Raw genomic sequence first — 12,925 nt, forward strand, 5'->3', positions numbered from 1 at the left:
ACCAGGACACAAGCTTGTTTCCTAGAAATTAATGGGTTCCTGTTGTACTTTTTATGTCTATTTTGCAACCTGCATAATCAGCATCTGAATAACCAGTTAGATCAAAACCAGAATCTCTAGAGTACCAAATGCCAAGTTTTGGTGTTCCCTTGAGATATCTGAAAATTCTCTTAATATCCACTAGGTGAGATTCTTTAGGATCAGCCTGAAATCTAGCACAAAGACAAGTAACAAAGATTATATCTGGCCTACTAGCTGTTAAGTACATAAGTGAGTCAACCATGCCCCTATAACTTGAAATATCCACAGACTTTTCAGTACTGTTTAATTCAAGCTAAGTTGCAGTGGCCATGGGAGTTTTTGCACATGTGCAATCCATTAGATCAAAATTCTTTAAAAGATTATGAATGTATTTAGTTTGACTAATGAATATTCCATCACTAACTTGCTTAACTTGTAAACCAAGAAAGTAAGTTAGTTCTCCCATCATGCTCATTTCATATTTTGCATCAATTTGGAAAACTTTTTGCAAAGTATTTCATCTATAGAGCCAAATATAATATCATCTACATAAATTTGAACAAGTATACTAGAGCCATTAACATTTCTGAAGAATAAAGTTTTATCCACAGTACCTCTTGTGAAGTGATTTTCTAAAAGGAACTTTGATAAAGTGTCATACCAGGCTCTAGGTGCTTGCTTCAGTCTATAGAGTGCTTTCAAAAGATAGTAGACATGATTTGGGAAACTTGGATCTTTGATTTGAGAAAGGGGAACTTTCTGTAAGTGATCTATTCTGACTTTCAGCTTCTTTTGATGACCCGACGGATGGTGCATTTTGAGTTTCGACGGATGAAGCTGATTGTCTCCCGATGGATAAAACAGATTGTCTCCCGACGGATGAAGCATTTTGCAACTCGACAGATGTTGAATTTTTAGCTTCATTAGTAGTATATTTTTATGCAATATCCTTTATCATTGTTTCCTGATCACTTTCATCATCACTATCATCACTAACCATCTCTACATTATCAAATTTGAGGCTCTCATGGTAATCTCCATCTTTTAGTCCTTCAATCTTCTTATCATCGAACACAACATGTATTGATTCCATAACAATGTTGGTTCTTATATTTCAGACTCTATATGCTTTACCAACAACATAACTAGTTATTTTGGTTTTCTACTAGCGGATTTAACGGTAACCTCAGCTCTATTTATTGTTCTGAGCAAGATACGACTTATCTGAATTTAATATTTGAAATGCACAATTCATAAAAAGAAATCTTTCGATAGGACTCCGTATAAATTGCAAATTATTGGTCATTGAGATTCATGGTATTCTTCTATTCTTCCAAAATGTAATCATTTTAAAAACAAAAAAGGTTTCATTTTTGAGTGAAGTTCCACGGCCCAGTTCTTTTTATTAGTTTATATAAGTTTTCCCCAAGAGTTGCTCAATAAATTGATTGATTGAACTCGCGGGATGGGTAGATGTGGTAACTGATGAATCAATTTATTTTTATGCGCCTATCACTATATCTTTGTTAGTAAGTCTATAATGATAGATGAATCAAAAAATTTTAATATCCCCAATTTTTTGAAAAAGGAAACTTAGATACAACAAAAATATCTTCATCTGCTTTAGCATTAAACTTTCCATTTTGATTAGTTTGATTTCTCAAGATATAACATTTGCAGCCAAAAAAATGAAGAAAATTTAGAGTTGGCTTCTTGTTCTTGAACAATTGATAGGGTGTCATACACTTTTCTTGATTAACTAAAGAAATATTCTGAGTGTAGCATGCAGTATTTACAGCTTCATCCCAGAAGTATGTTGGTAACTTTGATTCTTCAAGCATTGTCCTTGCAGCTTCAAAAAGTGATCTGTTCTTTCTTTCCACTACTCCATTTTGTTGTGGAGTTCTTGTTGCTAAAAACTCATGCATAATCCCATTTTCTTCACAAAATGCTCTCATAACAGAATTCTTGAACTCAGTTCCATTGTCACTCCTGATTCTTCTAACTTTGAAATCAGGATGATTGTTGACTTGCCTTATGTGATTGATGATGATTTCACTAGCTTCATCTTTAGACTTTAGAAAATATGTCAAAGAGAACTTAAAGAAATCATCTACAATTACTAGGCAAAATCTTTTCCTTGAAATGGACAACACATTGACTGGTCCAAACAAATCCATGTGTAGCAATTGCAGAGGTTCTTTAATTGTTGAATCAAGCTTCTTCCTGAATGATGCTTTAATCTACTTTCCTTTTTGGCAGGCATCACACAGTCCACCCTTAGTAAACTCCACTTGATGAATACCTCTAACCAGTTCTTTCTTAACAAGCTCATTCATGGTCTTGAAGTTTATATGGGAGAGTTTTTTGTACCACAACCAACTTTTATCTTGACTTGTTTTACTGAGAAGACAAGTGACAAATTCTGCATTTGATGAGTTGAAGTCAGCTAGGTACACATTTCCTTTTCTCACTCCAGTGAGAACCACTTATTATAAGAATTATAGTCCCGACGGATAACTTATTATAGTCCCTATGGATGTTAACTTACTATCCATCGAGTGAGTAGCTTATGTAATAATGAGTCTGTAGCACAGTTCTGTATACATCTTTGTATAGATTCTGTAGTAATCTATAAGTCATGTTGACTTTAAATAGATATGCAGAATAGATTGATTAATTGTATATAAATGATGTCTTGTAATTCTGCATAAGTGAAATGAAGTCAAGTGCCAAAATAGCTACCGACGGATGATTAACAAAGCCATCCACGGATGATCAAATGACTATCAACAGATGTTTAATATAACAGTCGACAGATAATCAATGAAGCCATCAACAGATGTTCAGAAAGTTGACGGATAATCATATATCTAACGGATACTCATAAAGTCCAACGGATGATCATATAAAGAATTCAAACAGCAGTTGAACAGTGAAAACTGAGCACAGCCGTCGAGATGTATACAAATCTACTGTGGAAGCCCATTGACTGGGTAAAAGAGGATGAAAAGTAGCAAAGCTTTAGACTGATAGTTTTTATATTTATTCGGTATTTTTGACTTTGTAATCTTGGTAATATATAAACCAAGAAAGTAGCAAATAAAAAAAAAGAGCTGAGATACAAAAGAAAAACAGAGAAATCTTTGTAAGTAGAATCCTTAGCATTTCCCTGTATTCTCAGTAGTTCAATTTGTAAGCAGCTGTGAGCATTCTTGCACACAGAGTCCTCTCGATATATAATATATATCTATGATGGAATTGTTTAAATCCACCAGAAAGTTTTTAAGGACTCTTGTTTTTAATTACTTATGTTTTGATTCAATTAAGTTTCTATTCCGCATTGTGCTAATCAAAACACTTATATATATATTCGAGTTGAACATTTTTATTTCGGGAAAAAGGTTCAAGAATTCCATTCAACCCCCCTTCTGTAATTCTTGCTATATTGTTAAGGGACTAACAATTGGTATCAGAGCAAGCTCTAAATCTACAAAGAGTTTAAAGATCAAAATAATTCAGCAAGATGAACAAGAAAGAAGTTGGAGTCAAGATTCCTTTTCTAGATAAAGATAATTACCATCATTGGAAGGTAAAGATGCATCTTCATATGCTTTATCAAGATGAGGCCTATGTGGACTACATAGAAAGAGGCCCTCATGTTCTAATGAGAGCTGCAACAGGAAACGAGCCATCAGTTCCCAAGCCAAGGCACGAATGGTCTGATCCTGATATTGAACAAGTCAGGAAGGATAAAAAGGCTATGAACATTTTGTTCAATGGAGTTGATGCAGACATGTTTGACAACATTATCAACTGCAAAACTGCCAAGGAAGTCTTGGATACTATACAGATAATCTGTGATGGCACTGAGCAAGTTAGAAATAATAAGATGCAGCTCTTGATTCAGCAATATGAGCATTTTCACAATGAGGAAAGTGAGTCACTCACTGATATTTTTAGTAGATTTCAAAAACCACTAAATGCTCTTAAGTTGCATGCAAGAGTCTATCAGACTAAAGACTCTAATCTCAAATTCCTTAGATCTCTTCCAAAGGAATGGAAACCAATGACAGTCTCATTAAGAAACTCACAAGATTATAAAGAGTTTACTTTAGAGAGACTGTATGGCATCCTGAAGACCTATGAGCTTGAGATAGAGCATGATGAAAGGATGGAGAGAGGAAGAAAGAAAGGAGGATCCATTGCACTAGTTGCTGATTTGGAAAAGGAGAAGGAAGTGAAGATGGAAGCTGTTGAGTCAACTTCTAAGGTCTGTGAGAACAAGGGCAAGGGGCTTGCAGTAGAAAGTGAAGATTCATTGAGCCAAGATGACATGGAGGACATTAATGAGCACCTAGCATTTCTATCCAAGAGATTTGCCAAGCTCAAGTTTAAGAAGAACTTTGGAGCAGCCAAGCCAAATAGAAACATGGTGGATAAGTCAAAATTCAAATGTTTCAAATGTGGCTTGGCAGGGCATTTTGCAAATGAGTGTAGAAAGTCAGATTCCAGTAAGAAAAGGTTTGAGTCTGTGGATTATAAGCAAAAATACTTTGATCTACTCAAACAAAAGGAAAGGGCTTTTATTACACAAGAGAATGACTGGGCAGCAGATGGTTTGGATGAAGATGAAGATGTCAGCTATGTCAATCTAGCCCTAATGGCCAAGTCTGATGAAACAGAGACAAGTTCCTCAAGCAATCAGGTAATTACTACAAACCTTGCATATTTATCTAAAGCTGAGTGTAATGATGCCATAAATGACATGTCTACAGAATTATATCATTTGCGTGTTACACTTAAGTCTCTTACTAAAGAAAATGCTAAAATCAAAGAAAACAACTTGTTTTTAAGTGAGAGGAATAATGTGCTTGAGTCTCAATTTGTTGATTTTGAGAAACTAAGAATTGAGTGTAAGATTGCCAAGGACGAATTAACTGAGTCCTTGAAAAAGGAAGAGATTTTAAAGAAGCAGCTCGAGCGTGAACAAGAGGTGATTAAAGCATGGAAAACATCCAGGGATGTCCATGCTCAAATCACCAAAGTTCAAGGAATTGAGTCTTTTTGTGGTGAAGCCTGGAAAAAGAGTAAAGAGAAACTAGAACCTAATTTGGTAGATGGTTTGCTGACAGATGTAGACTCGACGGATGATGAGGACTATCCGTCGGATAAAAAAATGTGTTATCCGTCGAAAGATGAAAATCATCATCCGTCAGCTGTGAGGAAGCCCATTAGCAAAGCCAAACTAATCAAGCTGAATGAGAAGTATGGGTCTGTTTCCAAGAACTTTGTTTCAGGAGAGTCAAGTCAAGTTAAGAAAGGAAAAAGGGCTAATGTTGGTCACATGACTGTCAAACAGTTAAGTGACAGACTTGAGAAAATTGAGATAAAAACAGAGACTAAAAGGAAAAACAACAGGAATGGTAAAGTAGGGATTAACAAACACAATAACTACACACCTGATAAATATGCTCCTAGAAAAATCTGTGTCAAGTGTGGTACTGTAAATCATTTATCTGTTAATTGCAAATCTGCCATGCCTACTCCCATGTATATTCAGTCTCAATTTCCTAACGTGAATGCCATGCCTCCCATGCCTGTTAATACTATGCCTACACAGAACATGAAAGCACAGTTTGCTAATATGCCATTTGCACCTAATCCATATTATGTTGTATACAGTATGCCTCAAATGCCATTTAGCATGCCTTACTGGAATAACATGTTTACACCAAGCATGCCATTTCCTGTTAGCCATAATATGCATGATAATTCTGTTGCATTAAATGGTTTCAAAGGTCCAACCCAAATGACTAAGGAAGCATCTGAAATTCCTAAGTCAAATGAGTTAAGACCTAAGAAATAGAAGAAGAAAGCTAACAAGGCAGGACCCCAGGAAATTTGGCTACCAAAATCAACTTGATTTGATTTTGATGTGTGCAGGTAAACAGAAGGAATCTTTGGTACTTGGACAGTGGTTGTTCAAGACACATGACTGGTGATTCTACCCTGCTCACAGAGTTTAAGGAGAGAGCTGGCCCAAGTATTACTTTTGGAGATGACAACAAGGGTTATACTGTAGGATATGGCTTGATTTCAAAGGACAATGTCATCATCGAGGAGGTTGCCTTAGTGGATTGTCTCAAACACGATCTGTTGAGTATCAGCCAGCTTTGTGACAAAGGCAATTCAGTATCCTTCAACAAAGAAGCCTATGTTGTGACTAATAATCAAAGCAACAAAGTGGTTCTCACTGGTGTGAGAAGAGGAAATGTGTACCAAGCTGATTTCAACTCAACTAAAGCAGAATTTGTAACTTGTCTTCTCAGTAAAGCAAGTCAGGATGAAAGTTGGCTATGGCACAAGAAGCTATCTCATTTAAACTTTAAGACCATGAATGAGCTGGTAAAGAAAGAATTGGTAAGAGGTATTCCTCTAGTGGAGTTTTCAAAGGATGGACTGTGTGATGCCTGCCAAAAAGGGAAGCAGATCAAAGCATCATTCAGGAAGAAACTTGATTCAACAATTGAAGAGCCTTTACAACTGCTTCACATGGATTTGTTTGGACAAATCAATGTATTGTCCATCTCAAGGAAAAGATTTTGCCTAGTAATTATAGATGATCTCTCAAAGTTCTCTTGGACATATTTTCTAAAGTCTAAAGATGAGGCTAGTGAAATCATCATCAATCACATAAGGCAAGTCAACAATCATCCTGATTTCAAAGTTAGAAGAATCAGGAGTGACGATGAAACTGAGTTCAAGAATTCTGTCATGAGAGCATTTTGTGAAGAAAATGGGATACTACATGAGTTTTCAGCAGCAAGGACTCCACAATAGAATGGAGTAGTGGAAAGGAAGAACATATCACTTATTGAAGCTGCAAGGACAATGCTTGAAGAATCTAAACTACCAATATATTTCTGGGCTGAAGCTGTAAATACTGCATGCTACACTCAGAACATTTCTCTGATTAATCAAGCAAGATGCATGACTCCCTATCAATTGTTCAAGAACAAGAAGCCAACTCTAAACTTTCTTCATGTCTTTGGCTGCAAATGCTATATCCTGAGAAATTAAACTGATCAAAATGGGAAGTTTGATGCTAAAGCAGATGAAGGAATTTTTGTTGGATATGTTGTTGGTAAAGCATATGTAGTCTACAATCTAAGAACCAACATTGTTGTGGAATCTATACATGTTGTGTTTGATGATAAAAAGATTGAAGGACTAAAAGATGGAGATTACCATGAGAGCCTCAAATTCGACAATGTGGAGATGGTTAGTGATGACAGTGATGATGAGAGTGATCAAGAAACAATGTATAAGGATAATGCAGACAAATCTACCACCAATAAAGCTCAAAACTCAACATCCGTCGAGTTGCATAATGCTTCATCCATTGGAAGACAATCTGTGTTATCCGTCGGAAGACAACTTGCCTCATCTATCGGTACTCAAAATTCACCATCCATTGGGTTATCAAAAGGAGCAGGAGGTCAAGACAGATCACCTATAGAAAATTCTCATTTCTCAAATCAAAGATCCACAAACTCAGGGGGAGTTTCTAGCAATCAAAACTCAATCACACATCAAGACAATCATGAGGTCTCTTCATCTAGAGCTAATCTACCTCAATAAAGGAAATGGACAAAAGTTCTCCCCTTTAAGCTTATCATTGGTGATGTTTCTTCTAGAGTTCAAACGAGAAGAGCAACTCAGGAAGAATGTCTATACAGCAGCTTTCTGTCAAAGGAAGAACCAAAGAAGGTAAAAGAAGTTTTGTTGGATCCTGATTGGATTTTAGCTATGCAGGAGGAGCTAAACCAATTTGAAAGGAATAATGTATGGAAGCTGGTACCCAAGCCTAAAGAAAAGAATCCAATAGACACCAAGTGGGTATTCAGAAACAAGATGGATGAAAATGGCATAGTAATCAGGAATAAAGCTAGATTGGTTGCTAAGGGTTATTGTCAGCAAGAAGGAATAGATTTTGATGAAACTTTTGCTCCTATTGCAAGACTTGAAACCATCAGAATCTTCTTAGCCTATGCAGCCCATGCCAATTTCAAGGTCTATCAAATGGTTGTCAAAAGTTCCTTTCTAAATGGAGATTTGGAGGACGAAGTGTATGTTAGTCAACCTCCTGGTTTTGAAGATCCAAATTTTCCAGAATATGTCTATTATCTTCTGAAAGCACTTTATGGACTGAAGCAAGCACCTAGAGCCTGGTATGACACTTTATCAAAGTTCGTTTTGGAAAATCATTTCACAAGAGGTACTGTAGATAAAACTTTATTTTTCAGAAATATTAATGGCTCTAGTATACTTGTTCAAATTTATGTAGATGATATTATCTTTGGCTCTACAGATGAGAAACTTTGCAAAAAGTTTGCCAAATTGATGCAAAGTATGAAATGAGCATGATGGGAGAACTAACTTACTTTCTTGGTTTGCAAGTTAAGCAAGTTAGTGATGGAATATTCATTAGTCAAACTAAATATATTTTTGATCTTTTAAAGAAGTTTGATCTAATGGATTGTACATCTACAAAAACTCCCATGGCCACTGCAACTAAGCTTGAACTAAATACTACTGAAAAGTCTATGGATATTTCAAGTTATAGAGGCATGGATGGCTCACTTCTATACTTAACAGCTAGTAGACCATATATAATGTTTGCTACATGTTTATGTGCTAGATTTCAGGCTGATCCTAGAGAATCTCACTTGATAGTTATTAAGAGAATTTTCAGATATCTCAAGGGAACTACAAAACTTGGCATTGGGTACCCTAGAGATTCTAGTTTTGATCTAACTGGTTATTCAGATGCAGATTATGCAGGTTGAAGAATTGATAGAAAGAGCAGAACAGGAACTTGTCAATTTCTAGGAAACAAGCTTGCGTCCTGGTTCAGTAAAAACCAAATTCAGTTTCTACTTCTACAGTTGAAGCTAAATATATTGCTGTTGGCAGTTGCTGTGCACAAATTTTATGGATGAAAAATCAATTACTAGACTATGGTTTACAAGTTGAAAGGATTCCTATTTTCTGTGATAACACAAGTGCAATTGCCATCACTGAAAATCCAGTGCAACATTTAAGGACAAAGCACATAGACATCAAGTATCATTTCATAAGGGAACATGTGATGAATGGTACTGTGGAATTACATTTTGTTCCAAATGAGAAGCAACTTGTAGATATCTTTACCAAGCCACTGGATGAATCCACCTTTTCAAGGTTGGTAAGTGAGTAGGTATGCTTAATTACTCTTAAATTTATCTGAGTTATTTTGCAAGTTGTAATGCAGCCAGAAATTTAGTTGATCTTTAAATCTTGGATGAAATTTTGGCTAAGTCAAAATTGCATCTCGATGGATGACCCTTATCCATCAAGTTTAGTCATCCGTCGATATACTACTTGCTAATAAAAGTCAATTAATTTTCTGGAATACTTTATGTCTCGACGGATAACAGTTTATCCTCATCCGTCGAATTGTCTAAATCCCAGCCGTTAATTCCCTGAACATTATCCATCGAGTATACTTACAGTTTGTAAGCATTACACGACGGATAATGGGTGGAATTTTTATATTTTTATTTTAAAACGGCTATTTTAGGCAATTTCTATTGGTTAATTTACTTTACTTTATTATTTTTATCAGTTATTTTTGAGATAGTATAAAAGCTTATTTCATAGCAATTGTTTTCTTTTATCATTCTCAAATTCAACTGCTTTTATTTCATTCTCTCTCTACCAAATATTCTCCTTCTCTTCAAGCTTTCATTCTCTAACAATGGCACCTGTAGTAAAGATTATGTATCAAACTGGGTTCATTTATGAGAAGAACAACTTCACTGCTTTGGTCAATAAGGGTATTCAGCAATCAGAGGACTATCACAAGATGATGGACTTTGTGAAGAATTGTAAGCTAAATTATGCCATGCTTGAGTCTCCCACAATCTTCTGTGAGTTTGTTGAAGAGATATGGGCCACTGCTATTTACAACTCTGCTGACAAGACCATCACTCTAACCATGTATGGTAATGTGTTCTGTATCAATAGTGATGTAATAAAAGCATGTTTCAAAATTCCTGATAATAATGTGACTTTACCACACAATGACACTGATATTATCAATATGCTTAATTTCATGCACTATGCACTTCCTACTACTAAACTAAGTGATATTAGGAGATTGGGTCTTAGGAAGGAGTGGAGTTTCTTGTGTGATGTGGTTACTAAAGTTTTCTCTGGAAAAGTCAGTAATTTTGATTCAGTGAATATTTCCATGCTTAATATGCTATACATGCTAGTTACAGATAAATTTTATAATTTCAGTGACCTTGTCTTGTTTGAGTTAGGTTTTAAACTAGGTGAGTTAGCTAAAAGAGGAAAGAATGTGTATTATGCTAGATTTTTCAAGTTATTGGCTAACCATCTATGTCAAGAGATTGTACTTGAGAACCCAAACAACAAACTGGCTTGTTGGGTTCAAGAGATAAGACTCATTGCAGATTTGAACAGAGCCAACCATCACAGGGATGTGCCAATGTTCTATTTTCCTGTAATGCAGGCACCTCAGGTAAGTGAGTAAGTTCATCCATCCCTACAACTATTCCAACCTCCACTATTTCTTTGACTTCAGGAGTAGCTATGGCAACTGTGCCAATGACCAAACAGTTGCCTACCAAAGCCTCAAAACCCTCTACAATTTCCAAATCTAAATCAAAGAAAACCCCCTCTGGTATCTCTCAAAAGATACCAGTTGAAAAATCCACAAAAGCAAAAGAGGGGAGTGTGAAGGAGGGAAAGTCAGTTGAGGGAAGGGGTGAACATCAAAGAAACCCCAAGAATAAGGATGGAGAGTTGAGTGAATCCCAGCCTAGCCACACTGCAGTTTCCCAATAGACTGCAGTGCTCAAAAAGGATAAAAGCTCACTTCTAGCTGCATCCTCCCAAAAGGATGCAGTTATTGAACAAAGCTCTCAGCCAAGAGCACAGGCCAAAAGGGTTAGGGACACAAGCTCACCCCAAACTTACACAAAAAAGAAGAAATCTAAAACCTCTGGGGATGCACAGGGCACACACACAGTGCAAACTGGTACTAAAGACACATTCCCTGCACTCTCTCAAATTCAGTTTGATGTGGCTCCAATAAATGTGGAGTCACAGCCAAAATCTCTAATAATAAAAGCATCTGAAACACCATACTCACCAACAAACTCTCTGGAAGTGGATATGATAAACACTTCAATTCCTGATTCCCCTTCTTTAACTCTGTCGGGGAAGCCAAAATCTAGTGCAAGTGAGCATCATCTTTTAGATGATTTGTTGGCTCACTTGCCAATTCTTTCAGATACTATTGTGACATCTGTGCCTCAAATATCTTCAATCAGCACAGAGTCAACAATAGTTTCTCTTCCCGCCTCATTCATTTCTACGCTCTCGATGGATATTGCTCATCCGTCGAGTAGTGATTGTATCCCGACGGATAAGCCTAACAGCAGTTATCCGTCGGATAGCATTACCACTCACTCGACGGATATCACTCATCCGTCGAGTATCTTTGCACAACTTCAAACTTCAATTATTTCAAGTGCAGGAGATTTAGTGGTTGTACAGTCACTCTTAGGACTGAGAGAGGAGAGTGTATTGAGTAAGAGGCTGGGTTGCTCCCAGGCAAAAGGAGAGGAAAAGAGTGAAAATCAGCAATCCATATATTCAGGATTGGCAAAAGTGAGTGAGAGGAGTCCCACCTTAGTAGGTGAAGGTGAGGGTGTGAGGGTGGGGAGCCAGGGTGAGACCCTGATGCAACAAAAGAGAGATTATGAGAGAAAAGCAGGTACAGAAGCTATAAGGGTGGATCCAGCCATTGCTAGTGAGTCAATGATTGTGGATGATGCTAAAAAGGAAAGACAATTTCAGCAATATTACAAAGCTGTAATTGATAATATTTCCTTGGATGCTGACACTTTTACTCACCCTGTGTCAGCCTATCAACTGTTGGCTGTTCAGGGCAATGTGGAGGTAGAACAGACTTTGAACTTAGTACACACTTCAGAATCTTTTCAGAGAGATAAAGCTGTTATCAATAGGATGGCTTCTCAAGCTGGTGAGCCATCTGAAGAATTTGAAGTAAATTCTAATGATGATGACTCTGTTTCTTTGGATGGAAGCATGAACTTATGGGGAGATGAAGGCCCAAGTTCTGTTCCAAATTTACCTGAATGGGCATGGACAAAGGAATTTACACCAGGACAATTTGGTGTATCTTTGGTTAAGCAGGTTATGGCTATTCAAAAGGCCCTTCAGGAAACTTCAGATGCTGGTACCAAGGCTATTCTTCAATCTCACCTAGACTCTCTACATCTCATGAAGACACAACAATTAAGACAGAATCTGAGTGTGGATGAACTCAAAAAGGATATAGCTGACTTGAAGACCTACAATTCTGAGAAGCTGGATTCAGTCATGCCATATGGTACCATGCAGGATCTATTAATGAGGTTGAGGAGATAATCAGATTCTGAAAATAAGCTGGCCAAGCTGGAAGATAGAGTTCAAGTTATTGAGAATTCAGTGGCCACCCTTCTTCAAAATCAACAGTCTCAGACAAATCTTCTCATGCAACTGGCTAAAGCACAAGGCATAACTCCTCAACTTGATGATAACAAAAAGGGGGAGAGAGAATGAAGTAAGGGGGAGAAAGGACCAAGTGAGGGGGAGAAACTTCAAGTTCAAATCAGCAAAGTAATTATACCTTCAATTACTGTCTCCAAGCCACCAGTTGCAGATGGTATAGATCTAATTAAAGCAGCAGAAGCAAATTTGAAAGTTGCTGAGAAAGGAAAGTTGAGTTTGATCAACTGGGATAAGATTGATGAGGAGATACAGA

The sequence above is a fragment of the Apium graveolens genome, chromosome 9, assembly GCF_009905375.1.
Source record: "Apium graveolens cultivar Ventura chromosome 9, ASM990537v1, whole genome shotgun sequence".
In the NCBI taxonomy this organism is placed as follows: Eukaryota; Viridiplantae; Streptophyta; class Magnoliopsida; order Apiales; family Apiaceae; genus Apium; species Apium graveolens.